This window comes from Candoia aspera, chromosome 15 (assembly GCF_035149785.1).
Source record: "Candoia aspera isolate rCanAsp1 chromosome 15, rCanAsp1.hap2, whole genome shotgun sequence".
NCBI classification, from domain to species: domain Eukaryota; kingdom Metazoa; phylum Chordata; class Lepidosauria; order Squamata; family Boidae; genus Candoia; species Candoia aspera.
This window is the reverse complement of record NC_086167.1, coordinates 16,771,614-16,791,876: the sequence shown is the minus strand read 5'-3', so window position 1 is coordinate 16,791,876 and position 20,263 is coordinate 16,771,614. Positions and strand designations below refer to the sequence as shown.

General features: G+C 55.5%; 2 protein-coding genes across 2 annotated transcripts in view; one reads left to right on the top strand and one right to left on the bottom strand.

Moving 5' to 3' along the window:
- TFIP11 (tuftelin interacting protein 11) overlaps positions 1-20,263 on the top strand; it is a 148,832-nt gene that overhangs the window by 54,043 nt on the left and 74,526 nt on the right. The window lies entirely within an intron of this gene.
- The window catches only part of MYO18B (myosin XVIIIB), a 63,269-nt gene continuing 61,523 nt past the window's right edge, over positions 18,518-20,263 (bottom strand). The window contains exon 44 of the mRNA XM_063315468.1: positions 18,518-18,746. The gene's annotated coding sequence lies outside the window, so the exon portion shown is untranslated. The remainder of the gene's footprint in view (positions 18,747-20,263) is intronic.

Below are 20,263 nucleotides of genomic sequence, written 5' to 3'. Positions count from 1 at the left end.
TAAAGATGCTACACACACACACACGCACACGCACACACAAACATGGCAGGTTTCATTTAAACTGCTTTTACACCTCTTCCCTGTTTCCGGCCTGCATACATGGAAGATAGAAATATACTTTGGAATTCTTGCACGTGCGGTGTTTTGATCCAAAGAAGGCAGATATTACTGGTTTGGTCACCCACGTATCAGTGTTCATCTTCATCATTACTCTTCCTCCCACTGATGAGCAACTGCCCTCCCTCTGCGCCCCGTGCCTCCACCTTCACCTTTCCTCCCTTGGACCTCCTATTTTAAAAGCTGGGGAGCGTCATCGTGTGTGTTTCTTCCTCCCCACGGCAGTGTCTGTTCCCCAACTTTTGTGCATGCAGTCAGAGGAATGGGAGGTGGGCAAACCAGAGAAACAAGCCCCGCCTCTTGCCTGGTGCAGAAGCAGTGGGCCTCCCACATCTTGGCACGCTTTGTCCACCAAAACTGACATTTGCTGCTTTTCTCACCCTCCTGCTCCTCCCCACCCCTTGACTTGGGTATTCAGGAGCTCATTGGCACCCACTCCCTCAAATACGTCCCCCCCACACACAGACACACAAAATAAAATCTGAAATAAGCGGTGCTAATAAGGGTCACTCTGATGGGGGGAGATGGGCAGTGACAAATTTGACTAAATAAATAAATAAATAAATAAATAAATAAATAAGTAAGTAAGTAAGTAAGTAAGTAAGAATTCTCAGGACAGCAAGAGATCAAATTCAGATGGAAGCGGAGAAAAGTTTCAAAATGTCTTCAGAACCAGCAACGACCGTGTGAATCTCGGGGTGACAGTGGTGATGACTTTCACAGATGTGAAGCCACCATTGGCAGTACCCATCCGTCTTCTTTATAAGCCTACAGAGCTTGCGTCTGTGCCAGTGGGCCTTCAGAGGGCCAAGTCCTGAGAGGTCAAAGGCCACATCCTGTCCTTTAAACTGGGAGAGAGGTGGAGAGGCAGCCAGTGTCATGACTACAAAACAACTGGCATGGAGATTCACCTGGCAAGGCTGCTCCAGGAAGCCACCCGGCTGCCATATTCTGTTCCAACTGAAGATTCCTAGAGACCTTGCCATTAGCTGTTCCACACCACAGGTGTGCAGGACCAGCCTCTACTTGTAATCTGCCTCTGGCACCTGCATCTATCTCTGCCCTAGCTTAGCTGGGAAAGCAGTGCTGACCTTCTGCCAGTCTGCGCCAGCTCCTTGCCTTGAGATTCATTCTCAAAACTTTGGGACAACCTTTCCAGGCTATTCAAAAACCCCACTCTTGCATAATCGAACCATTGGTCCAGGAAAACCACATGGATCTGAGCTAAAGGAAGGGTGAATGAGATAGGTGTTCATCTCATTCATCTGTTCTGGACTCCCAAAGCAGAGGACTCTGGTGGTCCCAGCACAACTCTAGTGGCCAGGAAGCTGCATCAGGCTAAAACTGAAAGGGAAGGGAAGCAGAAGAACACCTTTCATCCTTCCCTGACTGGCTTCCCACCATCATCGAAGGCTGTGGTGGAGCCCAATCGCTTCTGAGGAGGGGAGAGAGAAGGACTTTGGGTGGGACTGACAGCTAAAATGTCAACTGCGGGATGAACAAGACAGGTTTATTTAGGATGCCAGCTATGCCACAAGCTGAACACAATTCATTTGCAGGGCTAAGGCAGTATATCAAACCAGAATAATCTCCTTGCAGACCTACAAAATGGTTTTGTACAATGAGGGATGAGAACAGTCTTCCCCTTGGATCTTGGAAATGCCCCCTAGATGAAGGACAGCAGATCACACCTGGCAGCCCTGGAATCAATTCTTCCTGGGAACAGTGTTTGTCTCCACCCACCCTCTTTTCTTTTGTGCCTTCAAGTCAGCCTTCACTCCTGGCCATGCCTGGACAAATCCACGCAGTTTTCTTGGCCCCGTTTTTGGAAGTGGTTTGCCCTTGCCTTCTTCTTCCTGGGGCTGGAGAGAGGAACTGGCCCAAAGTCACCCAACTGGCTTCATGTCTAAGGCAGAACTAGAACTCACAACCTCCCAATTTCTAGCCCAGGGCCTTAACCCTACACCCAACTGCTCAGGGTCCCCTCAACCCTGCCCAAGCCAACCTCAGAGGTGCCAGGGAAAATGGCTGAGAGCCTTCTCCCTGGATGTTGCAATGATTTTCTGCTTTAAGGAAATGGTGGTGCCCAGCAGCCCCAGATCACAGTCCCGATGCCAGCCACATCGTTCTGAAAACCCCTCTGCACATTGCATTGCAACCTGTGTTTAACTACACTCATATTCAAACAAATATGCAGCAATTTGCTGCTGTTTCATGGCGCCACTCCAGGTGTCCCCATCCCTCTGCCTGGCTTGGCCCCTCAGGAATGGCAGGTGAAGACAAGGAAGAAGCCCAAGGGGGCAGAACTGATGTGGGGATCAGCACCTTCTCTTCCCCAAGTCCTCTTTCATTCTCCTCCCCACCCCCCAATATTGCTGTGCTCAGTACTCACAAGAATAATGAGATTAAACATGCATTTTAAAAATATGTCAGATCATTTAAGCTCATCAAAAACTTTATGTAAAGGGGCTTCTGACCTTCCCTGCCAGAACAAGGACCACAGAAGCGCTTAAGGTCTCTCAAAAGGAGGGAAACTAAAGCAGAAATTCTGTGGGAACCAGATCACCCCAACGTTTGTGTCTTTGCAAAGTCAGCTAGGGGAGGAAGGTGCACCCAAATACCAGCCCCAGCCTTAAACTGTCCCCTCTTTATTGAGAATGAACTGGGCCTTCTTCCAGGAATGTGAGAAAGGAAATGCCAGACCCAACACGGCATTTGGGGCACACACACAATAGAAGATGGGCTGGAAGGACTTTCATCTGCCTTGTTAGTCCTGTGGAAGCTGCTTCCCTGGAGCTAAGGACCCAGTTGGTGGGGGGGGGGGGGGAACAGGGTGGAGGGTCCTTAGGCCTCCCTCTCCTTTTTCTAACTCGCCCATGGTTTCCCACCCCTATTTTCATCCTGCTTTTCCCACTGGCAGAAACTACATTCAGGGGGGAAATCACGCAGAGCTGCATCAGCCTGTTGCTCCACCGAGCTGGACGCCAGTCTCTGGAAGGCAAAGGGAGCGGGGGCGGGAGGGGGGGCGCAGAATCCGGCCCCGGCCTTTGTCCCCGTCCCCCTGCAGTCGTCGCCCTGCATATACAGGCTCGTGGTTCCCATGGGGCGTGCCGGCCAATTCTGGCCCTCCTGTGCCGCGGTGGGGCCTCCCTTGTGGCTCCGGAAGACTTCTGCTCCGGGCGGGGAAGCCACAGAACCGGCGGAGTTGCCCCTTCACCTTCCAGACGCCCCCGACTCCCGCCGCCTCAGAATGCCAGCCAGATCAAAGGCCCTGCAAGTCCCCGTTACCAGAGGCGCCCAACCCGACCGCGCACAGCCGCGACCTTCGCCCGCGCTTGCTTCTGAGCGGTGGCGGCGCCAGCGCGGAACTCGAGCGAGCCACGACCCGCCGCTTTCCCCCGCGCGGGGCTCCGGGGACACGTTTGGGGGGCGGGGGGGATGTTCCCGGGCACCCAGGCCTGGGAGGGCGGGGGAGGCAGGCGGCGAGGAGCTGTCCGGCGCGGTGGTGCTGAAAGCAGGCGGCCCAGAGCGGCGACAAGGGCCCCCCACAAACACACACACGGGGGGCGGGGGTCCCCACAGTGCAGCGAAGCCAAGGGGCGCTCGTATTCCGGGAGGGGGCAGCGACCCAACCCGCCCTGCCTGGCCTCCCTGCTTTGATGATCCCCTGCGAACTTGCGCCGGGATGGGCAGGGGTCCCCCGCCATGCAGAAGCCACCGCCACGCTCCTTAAGGCTCCAGGCTGGAACTCTGCAGTCGGGAAGGGGCTCTGCTGGCTCCTCTTTAGCCGAGAAGGGGCCCCGCCGCCGCCGCCGCTTCCCCGAGGATAGGAACGGACTCTTCCCACCACCCGCCGCCCCCGCCAGTCGGTCCTACCTTGGCGGGTCCTCTCGGTGCGGCCGCCCAGCAGGCGGAGGAGGAGGAGGAGAAGCGCGAGCCGCCGGGGCCCCGTCATGATCCTGGGATACCTCTCCCCGCGACGAGCTGTTCTCCAGCCGAGCCAAGCCGAGCCGAGCCGAGCCGAGCCGGCCGCTCCCTGTTCGCGCAGCCCGGCTTGGTGGTGGCGGCGGCGGCGGCAGCGGCAAGGAAGCCCCTCCTTTGCCAATCCGAGCTGGCGCTGCGGGAGGGAGGGGGAGCGATGGGCTGCCTCTCTGCCCCGCCTCCCGCCCACCCCGCAGGAAAAAGCCGGGGTTGGACCGGCGCCCCCGGAGCTTTCCGCGGCGGAGCCGGTCGGAGGAAGAAGAGCTAAGAATGCCACTGAGCGCGTGCAGAGAATACCGTGCCCCGCCCGCTGCCGCAGTTCAACCCTCTATTCGGGGGGGTGGGGGTGCAGAGAGGAGGAGGAGAAGGAGGAGGAGGAGGGATGCCCCTCTCCTTTCCCACCCCCTGGTCTTAGGCTGGCAGCCGGCCTTTACCCGCTCCTCTCCTTGCCACTCTGGCCTTCGAAGGCAGAGGTGGGCCAGAGTGACAGCGGGCCCTCCCCAAAGACCGGCTGGCACTCACCTTCAGGCAGGCGGGAAACAGAAGGCACTTAACAAATGGCCCTGAGCTGCACAGGAGCCAAAGCTGCTTCTCTTGGGCAATGGCAAGACTGCCCACCAACCCCCTGGCACAACAGCCCTGGACACCCCACACACACCTGCACCCAAAGAAGGACCAACTTCCACGAGTGGAGCAGGGGGAGGGGTGTCCCTCCAGACCTCTGCTGAACGGGGGAGGCCCTTGGCCACCTCAGCTGATCTCAGAAGTACTTAGCAGGGCTGGATGAGAGGCCACAAGGAAATTCTGGAGCTATAAGGCACCCTGGGGAGAAGGACGCCACCCCACAGGAAGAGGGCAGCAGGCGGATCCCATACCACAGCCCAGAACCTGCTCAGGCACATCAGCCACCTGCCCAGGTGGGGGGAGCACCAGGAACTGCAGTCCGGCAACATCTGGATGGCTCCAGGCCTAGAAGGAGCTGCTCAGCCTAGCACTCCATGGCTCTCTGTCCGGCAGACAGCCGAGAGTAGCCTTGCCAGGCCTGAGTGGAGGACATTGGCCTGCAGCTCCATGCATCATTTCCCCCCTCTGCTGCGCGTCTCCTGTGCACCCGGGTTGGACGTCAAGGTGAGGATCAGTTCTGAGGCTGGGTTCCTCCATCACATGAAGGCAGTTGTTTCAAACCCTGCTTTGCTGAAAAACAGGCCATAACAGAGCCATTCAGACGCGAAGCCAAGCTGCAGGCATTGGGTTTATGCACCAGGCGCAGTCAAAGACCAATGAAAACCACCTTCTGGATCAGCTCAAGGGAGGCCTCACTTTGCTGGATTTCCAGAAAGGCCTTTTCTCAGCAGTCAGCTTCCCTTAAAGAGGGTGCCGGGCTGCTTGCGAGTTGGACAGCTGGAGCAGTAACCTCTCTGGGGCCTCCAGGGTCCACCGGCCAGTGCTTAACCCTCCCAGCGGTGCCAAGATGGGGGGCTGCCGATGGACCCTTTCCTGGTAGCTGCAGCCCTGAGACGGGCACAAGCAGCTTGTGCCTTCCCAGACTGGTGCAGCCAAGAAGAGGGAGCTCGACGGGGGCTAAGAATGTTGGCTCTGTTGGCCCTGCATTCTGATAAGCTGTTCTCACTGTGGAATGAGAAAAAATTAAAAGGCAATTACGCCAACTTTGGTCCCCTCAGCAACCACCGTCACAGCAAACAGTATTGCTCAGATCACAGGGAAGACGACTTGGAGGAAGAGAGGTGGCAAAGTCACTTACGAGTGCCCGGCAGCTGGGGATCCCCTGGGTGGCTTTCTCAGGAGCTGGGGAAGGATGCGGGGGGGTGGGGAGTGGGGCTCGGCCTCATGCTCCAAATTCAATTTGGCCCTTTGAAGCAAACCCAAAGGAACAGTCCCAGGGAAGGGGGCTGCTCTGCCTCCTCCTGTGCCCCGTCAGTCGCTCTGAGGCCAGGAGGAGAACATCCAGAGAGTTGCAGGAGGGCTGTGGGCAGGGCCTGTGGGGGGGGGGATTCATTCCCTGGCCCTTCCTCCATGCTTGCAGGGTTCCCCTCACATCTGATCAGCCAGGGTGGGGGCAATCACCGGGTGGGATGCCCCTCTCCCTTGCTCCATCACGTTGCTCCTTGCCTTACCGTGCATGGACACTGAGGGCTTGCTGACCGCAGCTCCCTGCTTGGCCTCCTCAGGCCTTAATCAGGAGCCTTTCTACTAGCAGACCTCCTGCCTCTCCTCTCCATTAAAGTCCCGGCCGACTCAGCCAGCAGAGGAAAAGAGGGACTGGTGGGGATGGTAAATCGATTGCCCAGAGTCCGAAAGGTCTTCTGCTGGTCTTGCTTCCATAGGCGACTCACCAGTGATCTGCAAAGCTGCAGGCCAGGGATTCTGACAGCCACCATCCTTTCAGAACCGGCTCCTGCTTTATTGTGTAACATCACAGGTTTTTATCCGGATTTCTGCTTAGAAACAACAGCAACAAAACCCTCTCCTTCTCCATAAATGTCATTGTGCTCTTTTGCAGGTACACACACACACCCACACCCACACCCACACCAAAGCCAAAATCTTGAGCATTGGAAGCCTTTTGCCTATTTTGAGCAGCTGCATAGCCACAACACTACCAGAGACCTGTTAAAGTCTGGTCAGTTTGGGTTAGCACGCCATGCTGTCTGGCTCCCAAATGAGGTTTCCTTCCGGGGGTTCATTGGCACTGAAGCCTCTAAGGGAAAGGACCATGGTGGCAACAGATCAGGCCATGCTGCCCCGTTGCGCCAGCAAGAGTGTGGGTGAAATATTTCCCTCAAAAGTCTGCTGTCTTCCCCCCGCAAGGTCAAGCCATGGCTCTCCGCCCCGCCCCCCCCCCCCCGCACAATTTACGGGGTTTGTTTTGGAAAAGTTGCTCTTTCTTGCTCTGCATGCCATGGGGAAGCGTTTCCCCAATTTTCTGGAGTGAGTCCACATCCCCAAGCGCACCTTTTCTGCAGCATGACTCTGTGTCGTTCAAGACCTGACGGCTTAATTGATCCATTTGTCAATGCCTGACAGGATGTCCAGTGTGGTGTTAGAAGTTTCCAGCAAGAGAGTCTGTGGATTTCAAACAATTGTTAACAGTCCCAGGGCTGTGTGTGCCCCTCCTTCTCTCTGTTCTGCAGGGCCTGGAGAGTCAGCCACAAGGTCCTTTCCTGGCCTGAAGTGGGCAGAGGACCCGGGCAAGGGTTGCCCAGCTTCCCACACCTTGGCCAGGTCAGATCAATCTACCAGATGTCTCCAGGGACGACAGGCAGGGACTTCTGCCTGTCTTCTTGCTTGCTTCCTGCTTGCCTCCCTTCCCTGCTGTGACACTTCACGGCTAAAATGCTCAAGGTCCCATTCCAGCAAGATTCAAGACCCCATCCCAAGGCCCCTGGAAAGGGGAATTTTGCCGTGACTGAACCTCTGCTAACTCATCCAGTGTTCTCAGCACTGACTGGCAGCATCTCCCAGAGTTTTGGGCATTGACTGAACCTGAACCCTCCTCCCTACAAAGCTGGGACTCTGCCTTGAAGATGGTCGTCAGCTGGTGGTTGAAAAGACAAATGAAACAGAAGAACTTTGCACTTTAGAAGAATAATATCCTAATGGGGGAGGTGGGAGGAGCTGCAAACTTCCAGAGAGAGAGAGGCCGGCAGTTGTCCCATGGAAGGGCCTCTCTTTCAGATGGGCTACACAAGACCCAAGGCCTGGATGACCTTGTTTGGCAGCGAGGTTCTGGGATGTCAGCAAGGCCCTGCAGTCAAAGGTCAGGCCCTTGGCTTTCACCATCAAGAAAGAAGAAAAATGACCAGGAGCAGGGGGTGGGTTACTCGAGGGCCAGATGGGCCAGGAATTTTAATTGTTTTCAGGCCTGGCTTCAAGATTGGTGGGCAAATATACCTTCCCCTCCCCAGCACCCACTTTAGCAGTTCAACCTGTTAAAGTGTTCCCTCAGCCTTGCTGGGCTTACAAAAACGATGTCTTGGGATGCCAGCTTCTTCTAAACTCCCAGCAAAATTGCCACTAAGATCTTGGGCAAAATGTGGCGGGAGGGAGGGGGAAAGCAGAGAGCAACCCACCCAAGTGACTGGGACAAGAAATGATGCCAAATACAGTGGAAAACCAAAATAGTTTCAGTTAATGTACTGAAAACTGCACAGAAGTGTCCCCACAGGAAAATGTCTTTCCATCTTCACCAAAGGTAAATCTTTTTCTGCCTTGTTGGCTGTTTAATGTGGCCCATTAACCCCTCACTTGCCCTCTGAAGAGGAAAGCGCAGAGGATGGGGAGCGGCTGGTAGATACTGCAAAAGGAAGGAGGAGGAGGAGGCTGCCTGTGCCTGGCCGGGGGGTCCGGCTGCTTTGGCTCCTTTGAAAGGCTGCCATTCCACCTCGCCAGGTCCCACACGCCCCACAGGAGCCCCTCTGTTCTCAAAATAAACCCTGAGACAAGGCACCAGACCGATCTGAGGGTGCTACAGAGTCAATTCCCCATTTCCTCCAGTCCGGATGGGGATGGTGGAGGTGGGAGTCCAGCTCCTCTGGAGCACATCAGCTGCAGGAAGACATGGGCATGAGGCAGAGAAATCTTCTAGCCCCTTCTCTGCCTCCGATGGGTGGTGGGGCTCGGCTTCAGATACAGCCCCTTCCAAGGCAGCTTGGAGGGGAGGAGGGCAGCCCCTTCCCCTAAAGCCTGATCTTTTTTCTTATTCCCAACTAGAAACAAGCTGGAATTGTGGGCAGCCTCCTTTGCAATAGCTGCCTCTTCCCCTTCTATACGTTAACACCAGGACCAGTGCTTAGAAGTGGCTGTGGAGGTACTAAAAACGATGTGCCACTGAGCCTTGTTTTGTAATTGCGTTTCAAACCCGGGATGGGCTGGGGCATGTTTGCCTTTCCTCCTTCTTAATCCTGTTTCCCAACATGAACTGCCTGCAGGCCACAAGGGGCTGGCTGACATCCACGGATGGTCTCACGGATGGTAAATCTGTTTAACAAAAAGGGCTGTTTGGGTGCCAATTTGAGGCTTATAAATATGGAGAATGACAGCACCACACCTTGAGCAACACCAGAAATTGGGGAAGAGGGAGAGGCGGAAGAGCTGAACAAGACTTTGTTTTTTGAGAGAAAGGAACAAGCCTGGATATCAACTGGTGCAGCCAAGGGTTTTTGAAAAGCAGCCATGCAGGAAGGAATTCTGGTCCTGGTTCTGGGTTCACCCCATCACTATGGGGAAACGCTGCAGGACCTGGAGGAGGGCCAAGAGACTAAGCCTGCCCCCATCTTTGGGGGATGCAACCCTTAAACAGTCTCTCCCAAGACCCTGGGTGGGCAGAGTCTCTAGCGGAAAGGAGGGGAGCACCACACAACTCGGCCTCTCTCCGCAGCCACACGGGGGCTGCTTCGGACGGCTGCCCACCATGGCTCTGGGGCCGCAAATAGAAGAGGACCACTCCAACTCATGGTTCCCATGGCAACCCCATCACCATGTGGATTGGCAATCAGAACGACCAGCACCTGTTGCGGGGGGGGGGCAGCCCAGCTCTGCCACTCCCTCAAAAGTGGGGCCCTTCCCCAGTGGGTCTCCCCCTCTTTCCATTGTCCCCTACCCAAAAGCTGGAGAGGGGAATCAGGGAGATGGGAACCATGTTTTGCTCAAGGCTCAAGACCTGAGCCCTCAGAGGCCTCCATAAGGGCTGGAGGGAAGGAAAATGGCCTTGAGATTTTCTGGATGTGGAAGCCTGGCTGGGTAACCCTCCGCCTGGGTCGCTCTTGTGAGGGGCTGAAGACAGACTCGCATTCCTTCTGGGGGAGCAGGTGGAGAGGAGACCTTCCACCCTAACCTTTAGATTAGCAGGGACATTTTTCCAATAGCTAATTACGGCCCGTGTCGCATCATCTTACAGCAATCGTGTCAAGTCAATACCACAATCTGCACATCTGTTTTTTGAACCTGGTCCCCCGACCCTGTTTCAAGAGCGCAGAGACCATAATTGGGGAACACAAAACAGCAGCTCATCTGAGCTTCCCTGGCTTGATTTCAAAGTCATTTGCTGATGTTTCCAATCAAACCCGACATTTTCAAGTAGGTGAGATTTACGACAGTTGGAATTCACTCCTCACTCTCGTCCTTCAGCAAAGGCTTGTGCTCTCTCTTGCACACACGCACACACACACACACATCGACATTTGCCTTGGACGAGCCCCACTCTGGACCCATTCAACCAGATAGAGCAGACTTCCTCCACCTTTTCACCCTGGAGGAACTCTTGAAATATTTTCCAGGCCTCAGGGAAGGAACCCTGCACATTCAGGCACAAATAGAGGCCAGAAGTTACAAAATTATCATATTTGTTTCATGTGTAGGCCTGTATATATGCATTAACTGTGTTCTTAAACTAAAAATAAAGAATGAAACTTACCTCTTTAATGTGAAGTTGCCCGAATTTGAAATCATTTTTTAAATAAATTGTTATCTCCCAGGGACCACCTAGTGACATCTTGCGGAACCCAAGGATGCCACGGAACCCTGGTGGAGAAACCTTGGGATAGAGCAACATGATTCCCTGTGTTTTTTTCAGTGGAAAGAGGAAGGAAACCTGGAGCATAAGGCTCCATTTAGAAATATCCGTCTAAATACGCCGCTTGGCTGTCCTGCTCTCCCCACCCACCATGGGTCTGGGCAGAGCCCAGGGTGGCCCTTAATTTGTCCAAAGGTTGCCTACCTTGGGGAATCAGGGTGCTCTGTCCAGGTGACCAACAGTTGACCCCGCCAGACCCTGGGGTCTTCACTCACAGTGTAGCCTGAAGTTGGAGAGATTATATTGCACTGAATGCAGAAAATCACTGCGCTGTGAACAGACAATGGGAGCAATTTCAGTGGCACGCAATCAGCTGCCCTTTGGGGCTACCCAGACCCAGCTGCCTGGGGCACTCCTCTCTTCAGTCCGATGGAAGGCCGGCTCTCCAATCTTACCAAACGCCTCATTCTGCAAATGGCAGCCTAAATTTAAATTCTCGGGAATGAAATGGGAAGCTACAGGACACTGCGGTCTTCCTGCCATTTGGAATTCACTAAGAAATGGGCCCTAAAAGAAGCAAAGAATGTAATCACTGGCATTATCAGCTTAATTGTTATGGCAAGTGAACTGCTGCAGAATCTCTGCTGTAATTGTCTTCACCACCTCCTTGGCCTCCTCCTCTTCTAAAAATATAAGCAGGAAGATTCGTTCAGAAAGACCCCTTTGAGGCCCAACAAAAAAGAAACAGGCGGGGGGGGAAATGACTGAGGAACGCTTGTATCCGGGGAGGGGGCTACAAAAGGGTCTCTGAAGTGGAAACATCCACCTACATCTCTAGATCCATCCATCCATCTCAGCAAATGATTCCTGCAGTGGAAGAGAGGAAAAGCCCCCGTCTCCCTCCAGGAGGGAAGAATGTGGCCAGACCCTGCTCCCGCTGCTGCTCCCTTGGGTTGGGTGGACCCCCAGCCAATCAGAGCAGGTGACGAGGAACGAACTGGACAAGACAGGCCTCTGTAAACCTGGATTTCACACCTCAAACGTTTAATGAAGAAGACAAGGCATAAAGGGTGGCCGCCCAGAAGCCAGCCAGCCAGCCAGGAAGAGGAGAGGGGATTGGGCATCCCAAAGTCCCCAGCTAGCACACAGTCAGTGGGCTCTCTTCCACATGAACAGCCAGGGTCGGCCCCCTCCTAAGTTGGGCTCTTGGATCCACCTGGTGGTTCCCCACGCATCTGGCGCATAACTGGGAGCTCGGCCTCACCAAGCTGTTGGCTGAATGCTTGGGGGAGGGGAGCTTGGACCTTGCCAACTGCAAGGCCAACTGAGCAAGAGGAACCAAACCCAGGCACCAGCCATCAGCCCATTGCCACCCTGCCCTGTTCAGCTTGGTGAGTGTCTAGGCAGAATCCAACCCACGGGTGCCTGGGCAGCTCACCTCAGCTGCATCCTTTTGGGAAACAAGATGGCTGTGCATCCTACACGGCTGAAGGATGAAGCCTCCCCCAGGGCTTGCAAAGAGCCCCCTAATATTTCCACTGTGTTTTGCTGCTAATCCAAATTTTTCAGCCATCCAAGGAGTCCCCGGTCTCAACCACTTTGCAGGTGGCCTCCAAGCGACCCAAGGCAAGGCTTTCAAATAAAGGTCCGTTGAAGAGGACTGCAGGGTTACCTGCCAATTTGGAGGCTGCTCTAAGGGGCAAACAAGGTTGCCAAAGGTTTTATTTCTGCTCAGGATGCATGCATGCATGCATGGAGTTTCTGAAAAAAAGGAAGCAGGACAGAGAGTTTAACCAGCTTCAAGACTGCTTTTGACAGGAAGCAATAAAATAAATGTCTCTTTAAAAAGTGAGTGCAGAGATTGCTTGATTAGGGACTATTTTCATCTCACTCTCTGAGCACAAAAACACTTGTGCCTGCTCTAGAGTTCAGTGCAACCTCAAAGCTCCCGCACAGCTGCCTCCATGGGCGGTCCTCCTATCTGGATACACTTAAAGGCATTAAAAACGTGCCACACCCCAAAGGAGACAGGCCACTCTTCCACAGGGTTGTGATGGGCCGCACAGCTGTCCATCCTTTGCTCCCTGAGAGCCAGCTGGCCTTTACACCAAACTACCTATCTGGCCTTTTTATTTTCCACCCAGGAAATCTCCCCATAGTCACCTGGGTTTGTCTCCTTCTCACCCTGAGCCTGGTGTGTGTCCGCGTGCAGTGTGTGCGTGTGCGTGCTTTCCATTTGTTGCTCCAGAAAACCACCCAGCAGCCCCAGTGGGCGAGTGAGTGGTTCACAGCAGCCAATTTGCATTCTGGCAGTTCACCCTGTTTGAGCACTGCCTGATAGCTCGACAGAGAAGAAAGGGCATCGCTTCAGGTGCTCCATTTGTCTCCTGGACTGCTTCAGCCGCCACTCGCACACAGCAGTCGCCTCTCTGCACCCGGGCCCGTGGCAAAATTGGGCAGGACAGACAGGAAGGGGGCTAGGGGGGCCTTCTGCCCCCAGTTCCTGGGGACAGCCTTGGTAAGTGCTCCCGACAGCCCGCAAAGGGACGTACCACTGGGGCTGCCCAGGAGTGTGATTTTAAAATCGGAGCACATTTTAAAATCACATTCACTGGGGAGGGTCTTGATTAGTGGGTACACAAGTCCTGATTTGGACAGAGATCTATTTACAGCCTGGACCTGTCCAAAGGCTGAGCTAGTTTGACCCCAGCTCCCTTGGTGGTGAAATCGACGTTTCCAGGAAACCTGAGTCAGGACAGGGTAGGAACATCTCTCCAACTCCCTCCCCATGTTCTGTATCTTCCAAAACCTCAACCATGGGCCTCTCCAAGCCCTCTTCTGCCCCAAGCTGACAGGGGAGAGGTGTGTTTTCTCCCCCCTCAACAGGCAGAATCACTCACAGGGCTTCAAATCACCACATCCACACGCCAATCCTTCCAGCCGCCTGCTTTGAGCCTCTCGCCAGGTTTTTGCTCAAGGATGCTGTTTGGGCTCAGCGGGAGGCCCATGTGCACCACCCTCCCTCGAGGGGCCTCCTCCCAGGCTTCAGCTGGGCCAGATGCCTCTCCGTCAGCCTCCTCCCCCCCCCTCCCCAGGGAGCGGGACAGCTCTGCCACCCGCTGGCACAAGTCAAGCTGCATCTTTGCCGGTGCCTTGCTTTGGGCCCAAAATCTGGCACGATGAGGTTCCCTTTCGTAAGAGTTGATGTTTTATTCATCAGGATGGAATAAATGCATGATGGCTTGAAGATGCATCACAGAATCATTCCAAGAGTGTCTTGGATTCTCTCCCAAGGAGGGAGAGAAGGGAGCCAGGAGTTGGGATCTGGCCAGCCTGGCGGGGTGGGGCAGAGCGGGGCGGCTGGCTGCTCCAGTTCAGCAGGGCAGGAAGGAAGGCCAGCAGTGAGGTGGTGACCTTGGGGTTAGGGTGTCTCTTTCCTAAAGCTATTCTTTAGGAAACAGATGCCTTTTCCAAAGACACGATGAAAACGTCCAAAAGCAACCCCGAAAGCGGGACGGAGATAAAACGCCTCCCCAAATTCTGGTCAAGAAGGGAACGGCCCACCAGCGAGGGCAGAGTGCTCATGAGAGGCCACCGCTTGGGGGCTCGGCAGCAGGTCCTCCCCAGAGACGTTCCTCAGACTGCTCCTGCTGCAGATGCTGCCGCCGGCTGCCCCTTCCTCTTCAGGTGCAGCTGCCTCTGCCTTCAGACCTCCCCGGTTCCCCCACGGGGCGATCCCCTTCCCCTGTCTCAAAAAAAGGCCTTCCCCCCGCCCTCGAAAGAGCAATGTGTGAAGGGCACCCAATGGAGCCAGCCGCCTCGCTCTGCCCCGGAGTTGCTGCCTTGTTCTCTGAAGAGCATTGTTGCCCGCCAGGCTCCGCCAGCCCCGACTCTCACCACAGGGCTGGCTGCTGCTGCTGCTCCTCCTCTGGCCTGCTTGCCCCCTGCAGCCTGCCCCCCAGGCCCCCTTGCTTAGCCCGGAGAACATCTCTGATGACATTTGTCTCCCCAGGCGGCAAGCCTCAGGCCCCCTCTTGCTTTGTAGAGCCCCCACGGGGGACAAGTGCTCGATGACAGTCCCTCGGCTTTCTTTGCTTTTTGCAGGGCCCCCAAAGGCCTTATTCCAGTCCCTCCACAATGAGGCTGAGCTTGAGGGGGGTGGATCTGTGCCTGGTAGATGGTCCCGGGTTGGGCTGGGGCTTATCCTGTTGGGTGGATCCAGCCCACCGGCTGGCTTGGGGTCCAGAGTGGCTACATTGCACAAAATTCTGAGGCACCTTTTGGCTCAACAAACTGGAGAAAGAGAGGGGTGTGTACTTGCATATACACACACACACCCCTTGAGGAAAGGCTGCTTTGCAAGCAAGCACAAGCAAGAAAAGTCCTTGCCTGCTTCAGATTGCAATGGTGGGGCTGGGGCTGGGGTGGGGAGAGGGGCGATGGGGAAGAACAAACCAGCAGAGATGCTCCTTGACATCGGGTCTGGGCCAGGCATCTGTTGCGCCTCAGAGGAAGGGCTCAGATGCCAACCACCTGCCCAGGGAGGCTCTTAAAGGAAGCGGCTGGAAAGATGCTGCATTCCAGTGGGAGTCCAGTCCTAACTTATACCTGGCTGAAGAAGAACCCCCTTTTTGCCAGCCCCGCAAAGTGCTCCTTGGCAGACAGCCACACCAGCCCGGCCAAGTGCCAAACTCATGTGCAGACGCATTGGGTGTGATGGCCGCTTCGTCCCCATCCTCGGAGCTGCAGTAAACAGAAGCCTGGGGCTGACAGAAAGCCACCTGGCCATGCCACACCATGCCACGCCATGGCTGGCCTGGCTGGCTGGCTTTCCTGCCCCCGCAAACATGACTGAGGAGCTGGCAGAGCCCGGGGGGCTCTATTTTTAGCGCCCTTGCAGAGGCACCGAGAGAAGCCTCCAAACTTGTGCTCCAAAGCCCATTAAGCTTCAGAACAAACTGTTCGAACACGTCTTAAGCGCCAGCCGCCAGGACCATCTGTGGCGCTGAATGCAGATGCCGCCTCTGATTGAGCTTCGTTCGCCTCCTCACCACCTCCAAGGAAGGAGCCCCCACCCAGGCACCCTCCAGGGCAGGCAGAGGAGTGGTGGCAGAATCCCCCTTCCTCGGTTTTCCCAAGCCAGGGGGAGGGGACCCCCCCACCCGCTGCCAGCCAAGCAGGAGGGGCAGAAATGATGGCTGCGGAAGCAAGGATGAGGGGCCCGGGGTGAACGAGGTTGCCCCTGCCAGGGGTAAAGACTGGAGGCTGCTGAGCTCCCCCCACCCCGATTCTTCCACCTGCCTGGGGACGAGGTCAGTTGTGGCCCAGAGGCCCCTGCAGAGTACAAGGAACACCAGTTGTGTGAAAGGCATGGCCGAGGGTTGCCAGAAGTGGGGGGGCTCTCGGCATTGGCCCTATGAGGGAGGGTGGGCTGCTGCCAGGGTCCTGGAGGTCAGTGATCAAGGCAGCAGCTCCCCAGTCCCCGGAGAAGTGGCTGGCAGGAGAGGAGTGGGGAGGCCCTCAGCAGACTCCCCCCACCCCCAGAAACAGCTGGATTTCAACAGAGCAGCTGCAATCAAGAGCCTCCCCCCCACCCCATTTTGCCTAACAAATGACATTTATTCTGATGAAATGTGCTTACAGTCGCAGAAAAAGCAACTCCTTTAATTGAAGCACAGCCAGCATTCTAATAAAGCCATAAAGAGGATGTAAACAGGCACATGGAACGGGGTGGGTGGGAATGGGAGTTCGGCACAGGGGACGCTCTGGCTCAGAGCTGCATGGGGGGGGGGGGGTCCCGCACCAGCTTCTCAGAAGGGCTGGGGGTCCCCCCCCCAAGGAGGCCAGGGAAATATGAGCAGTTCCCCCAGTGGCCAGCAGGGCTTGGAGGCCCCCAGCTGCCCCTCCTGGTCAGCGGTGTTTGGCCATGGCTGAGTGGAGGTCCAGCGCCACCAAGGATGGCGATCCAGCTGACCCAGAGCAGCCATGGCTAGAAGCCTGCACGGACTTCTCAGTGAGCCTGACCGCAGGGGAGCATCTGTTCTGCCCCAAAACCAGAGCTGGCCACGGGTGGTTTTTGGAGCAGTGGAAATGTTCACACCCAGAGCTACCCTTGGGCTGAATTCTTGGTGCCCCAATGGTGGGAGGGCTGCCTGGTGGGGCAGGAAGACAAGGGGGAGTGGGAGAAAAGGCCCCAGGAGAGAGTAGTTCTGGGCACATGGAGGAGCACTTGGCTGCCCCCAGCCTCACCCACAGCCCTCCCTGAGGAGCAGCCTCCTCCCCCTTTGGATCACGCGGGCTCTCTGGCTCTCGGCCACACAAGGCTTGGCTGAGTTTGCAGAAGGATTTCTACTTCAGGAGAATGGTGAATTTGAATAAATTATCATAGTTAAATAACAATTTTTAAAAATCCTTTTAAATGGGGATTTAAAGAGAGAGGAGAGATGATTAAATCACACTGCTTTACAGGAGCTGTGCCAACCCCCTCCGCCCCGGCTCTCTCTACGGCCCAAGCACAGAAAAGGGCCCAGCCAGAAAGGGGTGTGTGTGTGTGTGTTGTGCCACCAAGATGGCCTCCAGACAGCCTGGAGTTTTGCTCTCAAAACCCCCTGGGCAGCCCCCAGGGAGGCGCTTGGTTCATTCATATTTTGGGACCCTCCTACACTTGGACTAACTTGCTATCCCGATCTTTGGCGTTAAAGCCCCTAACTCCTTCAGAGCCTCTGTCCCAACAGCTGAGGGGCACCAGCCTTGGAAGGCACCCCTTTGGGCAGCCTTTGGCAGGGGTGGGAGAAGGGGGGCAGCAGCAGCCAGGCCTCCCCCCTTCCCTCCCGCCCTCGGCTCCCTCCCACCAGTGGATGGACGAGCCACCCCTCCGAGGTCCCACAAGGCCACCTCGGGCTAGCCAAACGGGAGCCGGCTTGGTGTCGCGGTGAAGTCCTGGTCCTCCCTCTTGGGCCGGCCTTGCAGGGGGTTTGCTGTGGAGAAAAGAGGAGGAGGAATATTGTGCGCAGTGCCTTTGAGTTGTACAAAGTAAAGGCAGGGGAGAAATTGAATGAACAAGGCAATTCAGCCTGATTAAAACAACAGGACAGCGAGGTGATGAGAGGACACCACGCAGAACAGCAGCAGCCCAGGAGTTCAATGTACTTGCTGGAGTTGGATCATCTTTTTGTCTCAGCTGAGAGAAAAGGTGCCCCAGTGAATCAGGAAGCGCTTGTGTATTGTATAAAAAGCATCTTATTTTAGCAACTCGTCAGTTTCGACTGAGGCTCTTACACACACCACCTGTGATTTACTCTGAACTTGGGACATCTTTGCTTTGCTGATTTGGGCCCAACCCCTGATAAATCCTAGCGGCACTCTGCCGGCCTTTCCTGGGCCCTCCCAGCCAGAGGGGCCTTATTTCCCACAGAACCAGCCCATCCCTTCCAGTCTCAGCATGCAGCTTTCCCCCAACGGTGATGCCCTTTGTTCATTATCTCATTGGGCTCCAACAGTACCCTTGCCCAGTTTGTGCGGAATCAGGAGCGCAACCACCCTCCTGCAGGGAGAGGGGGACAGAGCCAGGATTCACCAGGGAATCCAGATGAAGGAGCTGTGGCAAACCCGGGGGGGGGGGGTTGTTTGTGCACGTGGGAGGAGGAAACAGGGAGGGTGGACAGGCAAGGATCGGCCAGGCGCTTCCTCTTTGTTTTTCGGCTCTTCCTCCCATCCTCCCTCCCTCCCTCCTACGCACAGCGCTCCTCTTTTATCTCAGTGGGCACCCCAGCAGAGGTTCTTCCTCCCAAACTGTCAAAATCCACCAGATATTCCTAAAGCCCCAGGGATCCGCAAGGCCACCTAATCGGAGTCTGGATCTCAAAAAAAGCCAACAGAGGCTCATCCCCAGGAACCAACATGTTTTATTTGGCCTAAGTCCAAGAGAGCTCCCCAGGCAGCTTCTGACAAGTAAGGCCTGCACATCAGTCTCTCTCTCTCTCTCTCTCACACCTACACACACACACACAGGTGGTTGTGCGTTAGGGTTCTGGCAGCTCCAGTGGGGGAGGCGCCGCTGTCTACAGAAGAAACCCATGCTTGCAGATCCACTTTTCTTGCTGCTTCTGATGCAGCCCTGGAAGAAAGAGGAGAGGGTGAGGAGAGGCTCAACAAATCCTGGTCTGCTTTCCCCCCTCGTTTGCTGGCATCCTGTCTTCCAAAAGTCCCCTCCCTCTCGTTTGCAATCCAGGCCCTCGTCCTGGCGTACTTCTGAACAATCCCTCTGGGCGTCCCCAAGTTGTGCAAACATCGTTTGAGAGAGAAAACAAGGCAAGCTCCCAGATTAGCGAAACCTACCCGGATAAAAGCCATCCTGGAAATGTCACACCATTTGCAGATAACCGAAGAGCACGTTTGTTAAGTCTGAGCTGCTCCCATCCAGTTGCTTAATTGGCTCTTAGTGAGCTTGCCTGTCAGCGGAACAGACCAAATGCAAAGTGCCGGAGTCGGACGCAGGCCGAAAGAAAGTCAGCCAGCGCTGCTGCTGCAAAGGGAGTGGACTCGCCCCACGGTGTGCCAGGGACTTAGGAGGGGAACTGCTGCAAGTGTGAACGCTGGGGCCCTCGCTTGCCTTAATGTTTCATGGCAGTGGGGGGAACTGCAATCTCTTGAAGCTTGGAGGGGGAACTCAGCCCACAGCTTCAGGAGGGGGCTGCTGAATGCCGAGTGGCTGCATCGCGTCCGTGGGCTGCACAGAGCTATTTTCTGCTGCGGACCCCTGCTGGGCTTCTCCCCGTTTAGGATCCTTCAGTGCAAAAGGGTCAGAAGCACCAGAGCTGGGTGCAGTTGAAAGTGAGGAAGGGGCAGAAAAGCTCAATGCAGAAATCATGGAGAACAAAAACACTAGAAATAATACAAGAGATGATTTTTATCATCTTTTGTGATAAAAATTTTATCGTGATTCCTTCCAACATTCTTGGTTGGAAGTTAAAAGTGAGTCCAAAGTTTATCCTTTGTCCACTTCCTCTCCCTTGCTCCCCCCACACTCCAAATTTCAGTTTCCCAGGACCAATTTAACGCTCAGGACCCGAAGCCACCCCCTCAGGGATGCAGATGGTGCCCCCTATAAAGAAATGTTTTATTAACACATCCAAGCCGCCTGGTGCTGCTTGAGCAGATTTGATCACAGCGGGGCCCATGAGAAGTCGGTCCAAGGAGGCATCCCCACAGAAGGCCTTAACTGGTTCCAAGCACTTAACGACAGCGGAGGGGTAACTGCTCAGGAGTCAGCCTCCCAACCTGGCTCAGGGAATCGAAACCTTCCCTGCTGGAGCCCTCCCATTTCTGAGGAAACCCAGCACCGCCTGTGCCTTGGCTGACTTGCTCTCCGGGCTGGGCGGGGCGAGCACTGTGGAAAAGCAGCACCCAACAGCAGGCCCGTAAGAAGACCTTTGCAGGCTGCGTGACAGCCATCGGAGCCCCAACATGGTGGGAAAGCCACACCAAGGCCAACTGAGAAGGGCCAGAAGGTGTTCAGGGGGGAGTTGCGAGAGCTGCAGAGGGTCTGCTTTTATGACCCCCCCCCCCAACTGAGGAGCCTCCAGTCTATGGCTGAGGAAGGTGGCCTCTTCTGGGTCCAGGTCAGGGAAGACA